We start from the raw sequence: 8,527 nt of genomic DNA, 5'->3' as shown, positions 1-8,527 counted from the left end.
TTTGTTTTAATTATTCTGACTTAGTTAACTTTGTAGCCTTCAGCTTCTGGAAAAGAACTCAGCACCCAGTAGAGAGTGGAAAGGTTAAATGAATGAATTCCAATCAAATTATATATTCCACCAATCCCATCTTCCTAATATCCAGAGAAGGCTTACTAGCAAAAGAAGCAAGTTCCAACACAGCTGGGCCCACTCCACAGTTTTATCACTATTCTATTACAAATAAGAGTTAGTAAGGGCCAGTGAGATGGCTCCGTGAGCAAGAACACTTGCTGCCAAAGCCGTATGACCTAAGTTCGATATCCAGGACTGACAGGGTGAAAAAAAAACCCAACTCTTGCAAGTTGTAATTTGACCTTCACATGTGTCCTGTGGCATGCAAAGCCAACACATCTACACACACAAAATAAATAAAATTTAAAATTCTTAAAACAATAGTACTAAATTTAGGAAAGAGTGGATGGATGGATGGATGGTTGGATGGATGATGGATAGATGGATAGATGGATGAATGGGTAGATGGATGGATGGATGGATGGATGGATGGATGGATGGATGGAAAGAAGAAAGTAAGGAGGAATTGAAGGACAGATGCACGGGTGGATGGATGCATGGATGGGTAGATGGATGAATGGGTAGATGGCTGGCTGGCTGGATGGATGGATGGATGGATGGATGGAAAGAAGAAAGTAAGGAGGAATTGAAGGACAGATGCACGGGTAGATGGATGCATGGATGGGTAGATGGATGAATGGTTAGATGGATGGATGGATGGATGGATGGATGGATGGATGGATGGATGGATGGAAAGAAGAAAGTAAGGAGGAATTGAAGGACAGATGCACGGGTGGATGGATGCATGGATGGGTAGATGGATGAATGGGTAGATGGCTGGCTGGCTGGATGGATGGATGGAAAGAAGAAAGTAAGGAGGAATTGAAGGACAGATGCACGGGTGGATGGATGCATGGATGGGTAGATGGATGAATGGGTGGATGGGTACATGGGTAGACACAGCAACCAAGAAAAGCTGGTGAATGGTGTCAGACAGTCACTGTTGTGACACAGAGGATATGCTGAGTATGAGCAGGTGCTGCACAATTCAGGTGTGGCCCAGTTTCCTACCTCAAGCTGCTGAATATACCAGGAAGGCCCCAAACCCTTCCTATTCCCCCATTCCACAGCCTCACAATGGGAAGTGGGTTTCACACCATGTTGCTTAGACCTTTACAAAGATTCCAACATCACAGACTATCTGGAAGGGTTGTCCCATCCTGGATACTTTGATTCACTGACCAAAACCTTCTTTCCAATAAAACAGAATATCAGTGAGGGAAAGCCCACATCTGAAAGACACTTAGCCCCCCTGATTTCCTCCCCATTTGTTTCAAGTCTTTGATAACTAGGACCCATCCGTGTTAAATCATGCCCCAAGTGTAAAATTCACCCCAGGTTTTACAGGATTTTTAAAAATCTCAATATTTTTCAGTATTGATCATGCTTGTTAATGGTAGTTTGGATATATAGGGTTAAGAAAATGTTTGGGAAGTAGGGGAAGCTCTGTGTGTGTGTGTGCTACAGCATATGTAGAATCAGAGGAGAACTAGCCAGAACTATTCTCCCATCTACCATGTGTATCCTGGGATCATACTCAGATCATCTGGCTTGGTGGTAAGCACCTTGACCCTCTAAGCCAACTCACTGACCCCATTTATTTATTTGGAAACAGGGTCTTGCTGTGTAACCAAGACTAGCCTAGAACTTCAATTGGTGTGCTCCAGCATGCCTGGTTCACACTCACTCACTTCTGAGAAGAGGTCTGAAATGGACTGAAGCCCATGTGTGCTTTACAGTCTGGAAGGTTTCTCACGTCCATGGTTGATGTAGATCCACCCTCAGTCAGCCAACAAGGGTTTACTGAATCCCCAGAGAAGGCAGAAAGCTTACTGCCATCTCTGCGCTCCACTGATAGTCACCTCTGGCTCCTAGGGCTTGAACCCTCACTAGTGTATGAGTCTGATACTTAACTCGGTTACTAGAACATTGTCCAACACATTGGGAACAATGGTGCCTGCCTCCTCCCTAAATCTAAAGACAAATAAAAATTTTTCAGTGAAACTTTAGTGTCCCAACTGAAAAAGCTACAAAGGTGTGGTGGCACACACCTGTAATCCCAGCTCTTGGGAGGCAGAGGCAAGCTGATCTCTGTAAATTCAAGGCCAGGCTGGTCTACAGAGTGAGTTCCAGGACAGCCAGAGCTACTCAAAGAAATCCTGTGTCAAAAAACAAAAACATGCAAGTAAGCATGCAATTCTGTCTCAGCATACTCCAGAACTTCACCCCTGCACGGGAGAGCAACTGTACACCTCTGCACACCACCTCCCCACCCCTCCCACAGGGTTCAGGTCTAGCTCCCAGCAGCTTCTATGAACCCTACCTTACCTGCTCCAGGAAGGCAAAAGAAGGAGAAGAGAGACAGGAATTTGCCTGTAAATTTAGCTCCTCTCTCTCCCAGTGAAGAGAAGCAAAGGGGTGTCGTCAGAGGGACAAAGGGGCATTTGGGGCGAACCTGACTCCTGCAGATCAGGGTGGCTGCCCTCTCCATGTCACTAAGACTCCGGAGAAGAAAAAGAAGAAAACTGCATGTTTACTTACTCCCCGAGGTCATTCCTGCCTGCACCCAAAGCAAGACCAGCTCCAGGAGCCCCGTGGGTACAAGCATCACCATCCTCCAGAGACAGGAACAGGGAGCCCACAAACCTCAGGTTGCTCCCTAGAGTGACTGGCTCAGCTCTCTCCAGACCAGGGGAGAGGGAGGGAGGTGGTGGGGCATAGGCCAGCCAATCAGAAGCTTGTGGGGACACTACTTGCTCCCTGGGGGCAGGGGGAGGAGGGGGCTGAGATCACTGAGGGGAAAGCCCTTTTTTGCCTTGGAGGAAGCTTTAGGAACCAGTGAGGTCTGGGGCAGACGGTACTGTATAGCTGTGTGGCTTTGTTCCTGTTAACATTTATTTGCATATATGTGCATGTGTGTATATGCATGTGTGTCACAGCATGCATTTGGAGGTCATAGGACAACTTTCAGGAGTGAGTTCTGTCATGTAGAGTTTGCAGATAGAGCTCCAGCTTGGCAGCAAGCTCCTTTACCTACTGAGCCCTCTCACTGGCCCTGCGGGGGTTTTGTTTGTTTATTGTTTGTTGTAATCTAATATAAAAGACATAAAATTGACTGTCTTAATGCACAAATTCAGTGACTTTGGGGACATCTAAGCCACTGAGCCATCGTCACCACCTGATAGGCCGTAGTCAGATAGTTGGCTTCTCTGCTGGAGAAGGTAGGGTGACTGTGAGGCATATCTACAAGACCTTGGGGACAGTGCTGGGGAGGGTGCCTGTCAGAGCTTTGGGCTCAGTCCCAGAGGACAGGGGAAGGCAGCTCTGCTCACATCTAGCTTGTTCTCCCCAAGCTGGCCTCAGTTTCCCTCACCCCAGAGTTCCCTCCACCTGGGCCTTTTTTGTCATGCTCCAGGTGCCAAAGCTAGACCTTTGTTTTTTGGTTTTTTTGTTTGCTTGTTTGTTTTTGTTTTTCGAGACAGGGTTTCTCTGTGGCTTTGGAGGCTGCCCTGGAACTAGCTCTTGTAGACCAGGCTGGTTTCGAACTCACAGAGATCCACCTACCTCTGCCTCTCAAGTGCTGGGATTAAAGGCGTGTGCCACCAACGCCCGGCCACTTCCTGTTTTTATGGGTGTGTCTCCTGGAGAGTTCACACAAACAAAAGCCTGGCATGTCCGCATGTGGCTTCCTTTTCAATCAGGTGATGTTCCCACCTCAAATATCTTACTGTCCAGAGCCCTGGCCACGTGGCTAAAGATGCAGCGACAATGGAGAGGCTACCTTAACTGCCCTTCCGGGATAATGAGACTGATGACTACCTTATATGCATCCTAGAGCCTTCATCCAGTGACTGATGGAAGCAGAGGCAAACACCCACAGCTAAACACTGAACTGAACTCCTGGAAACCAGTTGCAGAAAGGGGTAAGACAGGACTGGTGAAACCCACAGAGGCAGCTGACCTGAACAAGGGGGAGCCCTAGGACCCCAGACTGATGGCTGAGAGGCCAGCATGGGACTGATCCAGAGCCCCTGAACACGGGTGTCAGTGAGGAGGCCTCGGCAATCTATGGGGCCTAGTAGATCAGTATTTATCTCTGGCATACAAATGGACTTTGGGAGCCCATTCTACATGGAGGTATGCTCTCTCAGCCTGGACTCTTGGGGGAGAACCTAGGCCCTGCCCAGGATAATATGACAGATTTTGAAGATTCCCCATGGTGGGCAGTGGGGGGTTAGGGGGGTTGGGGGGGCGGGAGAGGCGGGGAGGGTGAGAGAGCTGGGATTGACATGTCTAGCAAACTTGTTTCTAATTTAAAGAAAATTTTAAAAATGGAAAAGAAAAAAGAAAGAGAGCACAAGAGGACAGCCTGTTCATTGATAATGAGGTTGAGAAGGCCAGGGGTGGGGGCGGGAGGAGAAATGACTCATTTCTGTTGACATGTTCAACCTGTGAAAATCAGTTTCTTGATGTTTCTGGGCTTGTTAATCCACTGGCAAAAAAAAAAAAAATCCAAGGTCTGGGAACCATAAGCAAAGGGTTTTCTTCTGTGTTTAGACAGAGAATGAAGGGGGATGCACAAAAGCTGTCTTGTGATGAGCCTAGCGTGACAGACTTGGGAGACAGACAGCTACACCATCCACACAGTGGACCAACACCCTGTTAACAACCAATGCTTGTGGGACTAAGGCGGCTCAACCTTGGGCACAAAAGCGATGCAGATCAAAACAAGCAACTGTGTGTTTCTTCACAGGTATCCATCTACCTTGGGCCCCAGCCATGTCACTCCCAAGTATTTACCCAATCAGATGGCTCAACTGGTAAGGGTGCCTGCTGCCAAGTCTGATGATGGGTTCAATCCCCAAGACCCACATTGTGAGGGGGGAGAAGACTAACCCTTGGAAGTTGTCCTCTGACCTGTACATGTTTGCCATGGTACGCATGTGCCTACACGTTCATACAACCAACAAATAAATGTGGGGTGCACAAGCTCACTCTACATGAGTGTTCACAGCTGCTTCTTTTGCTTAGACCTGGAGATAGCACAGATAAACACACATCCCTCAAAAGATAACTGGATGGACAAGCTGGGGTATGTCCATGAGGTGTATTGCTATGAAACAATAAAAAAGTGCAAGATCGGGCTAGGCAGTGGCAGTGGTGGTGCACGCCTTTAATCCCAGCACTCGGGAGGCAGAGGCAGGCAGATCTCTGTGAGTTCGAGGCTGGGCTGGATCGACAGCCTCCAAAACAATACAGAGAAACCCTGTCTCGAAAAACCAAAAAAAAAAAAAGTGCAAGATCTAAGGGTTGATATCATAGTCCACAAACTCAGTCCACAATGCTCCACAATGCTCTCTAGTAACTTGGATCAATAACATAACCCTGAACATTGCATATTTTCCTTTATTAGGGGAGGAGACACTTGCCAAACAACAGCAGAGTGTCTCCTATTCACACTGCCCTTGCTGATGATGTGGGGGTTCTGGAATGGCCCTTAATGGCAGTCTGACACACACAGACATGCTAATAAATCCTTACTCATTGCCAGCTGATACAATTTCCCAATCAAAGGCCAAGTTCCGGGCCACGAGAACCTCAGCCAGGCTGGGGGAGGCACACAAAGCTGGCCCAGGAGAGCAGCATGCAGGAAGGCAAAAACACTCCTCACTGCAACAGAGGCTGGAGAAGAGCTCCTCCTGTATCCCTGCGGGACACTCCCAGGTGTCCAGTTGTCCTAGTGTTGAACGGCTCTCAGCAGTTATACAAGGAGGGACCTAGACATGGACAGTTCCAAGTGCAGAGTCCCAGTCAGAAGAAAGGTCTAGAAACATGCTCCCCCCTTCCTCCCACACGAAGGTCTCAGGAGGGGCAGGTAAAGAAGATGGGCTGCCCAAGACCTCAGAAAAAGCACCCCAGAGATGGAGGCACCAGGTTAGTGATGTAGTTGTTCATAAGAGCATAAGCTGCTGGGCTGACCCTGGACCCTTTCCCATTTATTGTCCCTGGCCATGCACCCTGACTGCATGAAGCCTCATTGCTGTGTGCTCAGTCTAGGAAAGCAGCACATGGTCTTTATCCGAAGCCTGGCCCTCCTTCCTGAAGAGTGGGGTCCTCAGCTGTGCTTCTCTGAAGCTCAGAACTCCCACCTGGTCCTGGGAGGGACATGTGGCCCGACTGATAGTCTGGAAGTTTGTTTTTTGGAGGACTCTCTTTTGGTTTTTGTTTTGAGACAGGGTTGCAGTGTAGCTCAGGCTAGCCTGGAAATCCTCATCTTTCTTTCTCCTCTCCTGAAGTGCGGGGATCATAGGTATGCCTTGCCACGCCCCACTTTACACACCCGTTAATTATAACTTTCCATCTGTGACCACACCCACACAGACTTTCCAAAGAATATTAGGAGGGCGCTAGAGTATGTAGGGCTAGGCTGTGGCTCAGTAGATAGAGTGCTTGCCTAGCATGCATGAAGCTCTCGGTTCTGATCCCAGCACTGAATAAAGAAGGCATGGTAGTGCATGCCTGTGACTGTGGCACTGGGAGGTGGAGGTTTAGGTTGTCCTCTGCTACATAGTAAATCTGAGGACAACTGAAACTACATGTGACCCTCTCTCAAAACAAAACCATGAAGCCGCCATTTACTATCAAATATTAAATATGCATATTCATTTATTTCTGAGCAGCCCATACAAAGAGTAGCAGGTTCTAGAAGTCTAAGACTTGCTAAAGAGATAACCACCAACAGGTGAATAGATAAGGTCCACCTAGACTATGGAATATTACACAGTAGTGAAAAGGAAGGGAGCAAGCTACAACACACACGAACCTCAAAAATGTTAAGAAATCCAGACACACAGAGAAGCCCAGGCATCATGTGACTATTGCATGAGATATCCAGAATAAGCAAGTCTACAGAGGCAGGAAGCAGACTGAGTGGAGATGGAGGCACACACAACTCAAGGGTTCAAAATTCCTTCCTGAGGTAATGGAACGCTCACAACACCATGGATATACTCAAAACCATGCATTGCATGGAGGGGCCGGGTGCCTCACACCTGCCATTCCAGCACCTAGGAGGTAGAGGCAGAAGACTCAGGAATTTGGGGACAGCCTGAGCTACATGAGATTCAAAAACAAAACAAAACCAAAAACAAATGCATCAATACTTCAGGTGACTTTTGTGGAGTGTGAATTACATCAGTCTATAAAGATGAACGCCCCTTCCCCCCAAAGATAAATTCTTACCGCAAAATTCCAGTAGGTGGCTGTACTTCCTTCCTCCCTTCCTTCCTTCCTTCCTTCTTTCCTTCCTTCCTTCCTTCCTTCCCCTTTTTCTTTTTTGAGACAGGTCTCAATTTATAGTTCTAGCTAGCCTGGAGCTCATGGCCTCAAAATCACAGAGATCCTCCTGCCTCTACCTCCCCAGTGCTGGTATCAAAGGCGTGTGCCACCGCTACCTGCCCTCAGTCGCTGTTCTTAATGAACTCCCTCTGATCCTCTCATTTTAAATTTACATCCCAGGTTCCCAAGACGGTGACACTGATGCTCTCAAATCCCACTTTTATTTCCTTCCTTAGGGTCTCATACTATGGTCCAGACTGGAGTGGAACTTATACATAGCCTAAGCTAGCTTCGAATTTGTGGTAATATTCTTGCCTCAGCTCCCCCAAATGCTGGGATCACAGTTGTGAGCAAATACACCTCACTTCCCCTTGTAGAGCATGAGACTGCCCAAACTGTGTGTGTGTGTGTGTGTGTGTGTGTGTGTGTACAGGGTGGCCAAGGACAACCTTTGGTGTTGTTCCCCAGGGTGCTGTCTACCTTATTTTTTTTGAATCAGGGTTTCTCAGTAGCCTGGAATTCCACAGCAAGCTGGGCTGGCTGGCAAGCAATTCCCAGGATCCGCCTGCTTCTGTCTCTTGAGTCTCAGGGTTATAAACACACACCACCAAAACAGCTTTTTTTTTTTTTGAAAAACATGGGTGCTGGGATCAGGACTGATCCTCTCGCCATGAGCTCTTTGAAAATGTTACTTAAGTATAGTTTGAAGTCTCTTTATACATGTCAATGGTTGTCATTTCACTTAAATACCTATTTTTATTTCTGCTGTATTCATACTTCAACCCACTCCATTGTATTAATTGTTACAGTAAATTATATGACTTGGCATATTTAACATAGTGGATTGAACCCAAGGCCTTGGGGTGTACTTGCAGTCACCCCTCTTGTCTAACTCAAGACATTCCTATCACTGTCAAGGGATACCGCATGTCCAGGGAAATTGTTGCTACCACTCACCTACCCAGTGCCTCTGGATTTGCCTGTCCTATGTGTATGCCTTCCTTCCTTTTTTTCCTTCTGACAGGGTCACATGTAGCCCAGGCTGACCTCATGTTTTCTTTTTATAGCCATGGGT

This window comes from Mesocricetus auratus, unplaced genomic scaffold, assembly GCF_017639785.1.
Source record: "Mesocricetus auratus isolate SY011 unplaced genomic scaffold, BCM_Maur_2.0 Super-Scaffold_100007, whole genome shotgun sequence".
Classification (NCBI taxonomy): domain Eukaryota; kingdom Metazoa; phylum Chordata; class Mammalia; order Rodentia; family Cricetidae; genus Mesocricetus; species Mesocricetus auratus.
This window is presented reverse-complemented; position numbering follows the sequence as displayed.